This window comes from Halyomorpha halys, unplaced genomic scaffold (genome assembly GCF_000696795.3).
Source record: "Halyomorpha halys isolate HHAL.00 unplaced genomic scaffold, Hhal_1.1 Scaffold244.1, whole genome shotgun sequence".
In the NCBI taxonomy this organism is placed as follows: Eukaryota; Metazoa; Arthropoda; class Insecta; order Hemiptera; family Pentatomidae; genus Halyomorpha; species Halyomorpha halys.
Window position 1 is genome coordinate 249,980 of NW_027110917.1, and position 6,620 is coordinate 256,599.

Here is a 6,620-nt window from a genome sequence, read left to right on the forward strand (position 1 = left end):
GAAATATAGTTTATCGCCAGTTTTTTCCTTCTGAATAAAAGAGGAGGTCAATCAATGTTTAACATAGACTATAAACAAATTGTAAATTTATTTACTCTCTGATTTAATTTATAACCCCCTAATTTAATGATATAATTTTATTTAGTATTAAGTACTGCGCATAAGCAGTTATCTCAATACTTTTGTTAATTAGGAGGAAGAGCGTACAATAAGCTGAGCCTAACGTGGTGGGGTCAGAGAGGGAGCGGTGACTGGTGCCAGCGAAGGTTTCTCCTAAACCCTCGCTGGCACCAGTCACCATCATGCGGCCATCGTGAGGCGGCTGGCAGCAGAGGGGATGAAGGTGGTAGCCCTCGCCAAGAGGGAGGCTATACACAAGGTAAATGTAGTGCTGGAGGGGAGGAGTCAGGTATCTATTTAGTCAAGGTGGGCCCAAATGGTCCACTAAATGAAAACTTGTGTGAACGTAAGACTTAGAGTTGATTACAAGAAAATAAACTGGGTCCAAATAACTTCAGCCACCCAAATTTGCGTGTGTTTTTTTACGAGGGTCGGTTGAAATCTTCAAAAGACACGGATAGGCCCGTACCTATACGTGTGAAGGATTTTTACCCACTAAAACCACCGCCCTACACCTGTTCATTCCTCAACTTGCTTCAAATACCAAGGAGTCACGATTGATGCACTTCTCCGCTTTAATGTTCACACGGAGTATATCAGCACCAAATCTGCTAAAGTAGCATCCCTTTTCTCATGCCTTATGCCAAACGTGGAGGAAGCCATTGCGAGTTTTTTTTCTTTTTTGGTATAAAAGAAGTGCTCTAACGATTTTTGCCAGTGTGTTATCAATTGGTTTTTAATATGAGCAGGGCTTTAACCTCACTAAAATCGTCTAATAGAACATAATGCTCTACTTTTCTAAATTTCTACTTCAAGCTAAAAGAAAAAAAAATTGTTGCTATGTTTTAGAACGGATAGCTCATATATAACATTAAACATAACAGGTAACCTTAAAATACCAAAGGTAGTAAAAGGTAAGACCCAACACGAATTACTTTTCTTTTTCACAGTAATGCACTTATTAATTCACTCTTTATTTCTGTTTTAGAGGGAAAGGAAAAAAAAATAATAATTTCAAACAAAATTTTAAATCTAAAAAATGTATACAAATGAACAATGAAAAAAGAGAAAATTGTTTTTATACAACCAGCTAAGAGCAAATTCAAGTTTACAAAAGGACACTCGAAAAACCGAGAGCGCTCGATCTCTTCCGATCTCTTCCGATCTTATTCCATAATATTAATATGTAACAGGGCTTTGTTATTTTTTATTTATCTAATGTATTATGGAAACTAAGAGAAGGGACTATGTTCTGTTTCAGCCTAATGATAGTTGTATGAAATTAAAATTATAAATTTAAGGAAGGCATATGGCTGGAATGTAATAGTAATTTTTTCAACAAAATCAACCGACTGGAAGTTCTAATTTATTAAATCGATGTTAAACTTATTTATCATTTTCTCAAATCCGGCTCTAAAGATTTTGATTAAATTAAATTAATTCATAAAACATAATTAAATAAATGTGCAATCAAGTTATTTTTAATTCCAGCTGTCTTATTCTTGTTGCAACAGTTGTTGTTGGCTGGGGCTTTAGGGCGTAAAACCTTGAGGTCATCAACGCCCATCCTTGCAATAGTCTGACAGGGCTTAAATATAGAAAATTTAAAGTACTTTTAATTTTGGCCTTGTTTTGAACAAAACCTCTCTCATTTTTAGTAATAATAAACAATAAATGACCATTAAATATGAAAAAAAAGAATTATTAATTTATTCTGTCCGAAAAATGCTTTTAAAAACATGGATAAAAAATTAAACCATATCTTAGTAATTAATAGTTGATTCTAATGACTATTTTTTTTTTTTTTAGTGAAAAAATCAAAACATGGCAACAGCAAATTGGAAATCCAATTGAGTAATGTGGAAATTATTTTTTTTATCATAATTTTCTTTATGCTGGAAAAATCTAGAATAGTTTCCTAGGCTAATATTCACAATAAACTTGAATCTAAAGTACTAATATTTTTGCTAACTGGGGTTCGATTTTGTTTTTCAAATTAATAGTAATGTTTCTGTTTATGTAATGTTTCTGGAGATGTATAGTTTTCAAGTTATTTGAAAATTTTTTTAGATACTATAAACAATTTTTTTAAACCACTTACGAGTCTGAATATTTTTGAAGCTCAACAGCATAAGGTTTGGCATTGTTGTGTTTATCAATAAATGACTAAGTGAAATGTTACAGACTGTTGAAACAGCATCTTTTCAGAACAAGGCAACGTGAAGGCGAAGTATTTTAGGTAGTTTGATGGCGTAGATGCTCTGAAGATTATCGGGATCAGATATGGCGGTTAAACAAGACTGAAACAATTGGTGGAAGCTGGCGGAGTACGTAGTTCCGGAGAACTAGCATATAGTAGACGTTCGGAAGCATTTATTTGAATTTTCAATTTGTAGAACTTCTCTTCAAGTTTAACTAAGTGGTTTAGGTGGGCAATAGATGTGTTTATACTGTTTCTGTAGGAATAGAGAATTGCATTATCGGCAGCAAAGTTGTAAATGGTAGCGTAAGTGTGCTCTGGTATAAAAGAAACACAGTGGAGTGATTAAAACACTAGCTTATAACTCCCACATATAGTGGAAAGAAGAAAGAAATAGAAAAATCAATCAAAATACAGAAAAAAATGTAAATTGATAAAATGAATCAGGAAGTAAGTAAAGTTATAGTAATAATAATAGTTATAGTTAGTCGATTATATTTATATAGTAATAATAGTCATAGTTAGTTGATTTGGATATCCGATCTCTTCCAAGCTGACTTGATGAAGAATAGAGATTCTGGCCGAAAAGCAAGCTCTAATAAATAAGTTTTAAACTTATTCTTCTTGTGTTCTTCTCTGAGCGCACCCCCAACCTCCTTCTCCTTATAAATAATAGTTATAAGTATGAATTTTAAAACTTCAAATTGTATATATGACTTGGACGATGAACGATTAATTTATTTAATTACATTCCGTGGCTGTATAATATCAGAGGTAGCCGAGGAGGTTACACGTAACGAGGGCATTAAACAGCGAACTTAGGCCTGATAAAGCAATCTCGACAGTTGAATACAAATGGTTCGGTGGCTCAGGTAACTGCGCTCATTAATCCATTGTCAATGTGATTACTGTCTTCTGTGTAACGTCGCCTTCAATGTGACTTACACGGAACGATGAGTCCCATCAAATACTAGATCATTCTTCTAAGAATAAAGCTTTCAATGAAAATAAACGTAAATAAATGTAGCTCAGATAATAAATCTGGCAATCGGCTTAGACAATACTACGAACCATGGCAAGCTCAATACAATTATAATAAAAATTTGCAATTTGCTATTTTGATGAAAGATAGCATTTTACTTGATTGGCTATAGGAACTGAAAATTGGTCTTCATCAATCCCAATTTTTTTTTCGAATAAAAAAAAATTACTATAAGAATAAATTTATCAATTTTGAAAAAAATAATAAAGGATTAGGAAGAATTCAAGAAAATAAAAGGGATTAGACAAATTAAATATTTGAACACAATCTGATGAAAATTAATCTACTACTCCACATACTTAAGTCGGAGATGGATAAATAAGCACAAAGAAATAAATACCAAATTAATCCTAATTGCTAATAACTTGGCTAAAAGTATACTAGTTTAATTATTTAGTTAACAAGTAATCAATATTCTGAATATGGAAAAATCGAATAATTATTAAAAATATATAGATTATTCCTGGCCAAATTCATTTTTATCCCACTAAAACCCGTTAAACAAGACTTACTTGGGATCCCCAAACTAGACTGAAACAAGCTACGAGCAGTGTAGGTCTCGACTACTACTTCTACTTGACAAACGCTCTAAACCTTCCATTTATTACAAAATATTCTTATAAACTATCATAATCAGACCTATTTATACATGTGAGATTTAGCTTTAGGATTCCAGAAAACTAATTAATTCCTCCCGTATCCAACCCTTACAATCGAAAATTCTTGACCTCCTTATTACGCTGCAAACAAACACATCCCTAAAGACCTCAAGATCCTATTTGTTGCAGATTTGGCCTGAAATAGATATACCTCCTGTCATCCTTACCCACCCAAACCGATTAGTTCTTAATCCCTCGTCCTCAACAATCCCCAATAACCCTCAGAGGCATCTGAAAAGAAAATGGCCATAGGATCTTCTAATGTAAAGCAATGATTGAAGCACCACCACTAGGAGGTTCCATCCCAAGATTATCATGTGTTCCTTAAAATATTTATCACATTTACTTATTGTATTTTTTAAGTCAGTTCTTAATTTCAATAAAGAAATAGAAAAAATATTCTTAATATAAACCAGGAATTTGTTTATTCTCGGGAATTCACCTAACTTGTTTTAGGATCTTGTGAATCTAAAAATAGAAACTGTAATTAAAACAAAACGTTTTATCGTTGTTATGCGTCTTCCATTTGTTAGGATGTGATGTTAATTTTAAGTATCATCGAATAGTTATTGTTCAACAATGTCTAATGATTTGAATAAGCTTTATTATTTATATTTTAACTTTTATGTAACATTTCACAGCAAGAATAATTAATTTTTTTTCTGGTAGCTATAAGTACAAACTACTTACCTTTTAAAATCTCTTTGGTTAATCCAAGCCTGAAACAAATGAAAAAAAGAATTTAATAATAAAGAAATTATATGAATTACATAATAAATAAAAATATCATACAGATATATAAGATTAAAAATAAATATGTAACACAAAAATTTCAATCACGTATATAAATTAAAATATAACCCAATAATTTATGTTATTAATTTTAATGACTACAAATCTAGATTATCCACATTAGCAAAGTTATTACTTCAATCAATTAAAAGTTTAACTAAATAATCAATGATTGCAAATTCATAAAAAAAATCTATATTGTATTGTCTTAAAACATTTATGTACCTATATGATATATTTATTTACAATTTAATTTTCATCAAAATAATTGTTAAATGAAGTTTATGGACTAATGCTCGAAGTAATTTACACTAAACTTGTTGTTACACAAGTATGGTTGTGGGGTAACAAGTTTACAAGGACTTGGTGTGAGTTAGTAATCCAGGCAGGTCATGGCATTTGCTGGGTAGCTGTGAATAGACTGCACCCCAGTCACTGGAGAGGGCACTGATACCATTACAATGGACAGAGGTGAGGCAAACCCCTTGTAAGCAGTAATTATACAATCCATAATACTATTACTGCTTAATTACCAATATCTGGTGCCACAATCTTATTTTAATTGAGACATTATTCAACATTTTGTCCAAGAAAAAATTTATTATTATTTTAAAAATCTTTATACATTAGACAAAGAAACCATTTAAAACAGAGCCAACTTTAACTTCCGATCGAATACAAACTTATGGCAAAAACAAGAGCAGTCCAGTGTAATATAGCAAATTAACAATCATTTAACCAGAGGAAATATTTTTTGTATGTTTATATAACTTAAAAAAAAACACTTTAACCAACTTTTATTTTGTAAGTAAACAAAATATATTTAAAATATTAATTTGTAGATTAACTAATCAGCAAAAGATACATAAATCCTTATTAATTTTTTTTTTGTAAAAAGTAAATGTAAATGATGACTTAATTACTGGTAACTACCAATTTCCGCTAAACAATGTATTTTTTCACAAAATTGTAGTGGTTAAAATGTTTTCACTGACTTCACTACACAATCAATAGATTCATACCTTGACATAATATTTAAGACTAATTCCTCCCCTCCCCCTACTCTGAATGTTAAATAAAAGAAAAAAATCCAATCCTCTGGTTTCGAAAAACTTTAATTTTGATTCTTTCATTAAAAAAAAAAAGGAAAGAAAGAAAATGTTTTCTACAAGGAAAAGTCGAAAGACATAAATTTAAATGCTACGACCAGGATTTAAAAATTTCACAAATTAGAGATCTGTTTTTATTGTCTAAGCTGTAGGAATTTGAAAAACAAAAAAACAATGAAATATTGTTCACGAAGAAAAAGTATGCGCTTTTGAAGATTTTACAGAACATTTAAGGGATGATAAAAAAATAAAGAATTGATTTTTAGTTTTAAAAAAAAAGGACAGAAAATTATTTTTTTAAATTTTAGATAGAGGTAATTTTTTTATTTTAAATGGAAGTTATTGCAAGATATTTTTGAGCTAAAACAATAGTTAGTTGTAAAACTGTTAACATTTTTTTTTCATTTTTCGGTTACAGTCTATAAATCTCAAAATTTCATTTTCTCCTTAGAGCAAACATCCATTAATTTTTTTTTATCACAGAATTGAACTTTCATGTTTTTGGCATACTCGAACATTTTTATTTTTTGAATTGTTTATTGTAATGTACTTCTGAATTTCTGTATGTAAAGTATTTGAAAAATGAAAATATTATAAGAAAAGTAACCTACAATACTGAACATACGAAATTAAACAAAATTATAGTAGAATTAAAATTAAGGTTTTTACAAAAACAAAAAAACTTTACCCAGTATTTC

General features: G+C 30.3%; 1 long non-coding RNA gene across 3 annotated transcripts in view; it reads right to left on the minus strand.

Moving 5' to 3' along the window:
- The window catches only part of LOC106680128 (uncharacterized), a 486,547-nt gene that overhangs the window by 243,199 nt on the left and 236,728 nt on the right, over positions 1-6,620 (minus strand). For all 3 annotated transcript variants that reach the window (XR_010843854.1, XR_010843855.1, XR_010843853.1), the window contains one exon: positions 4,712-4,740. This is a non-coding gene — a long non-coding RNA (uncharacterized lncRNA). The remainder of the gene's footprint in view (positions 1-4,711; positions 4,741-6,620) is intronic.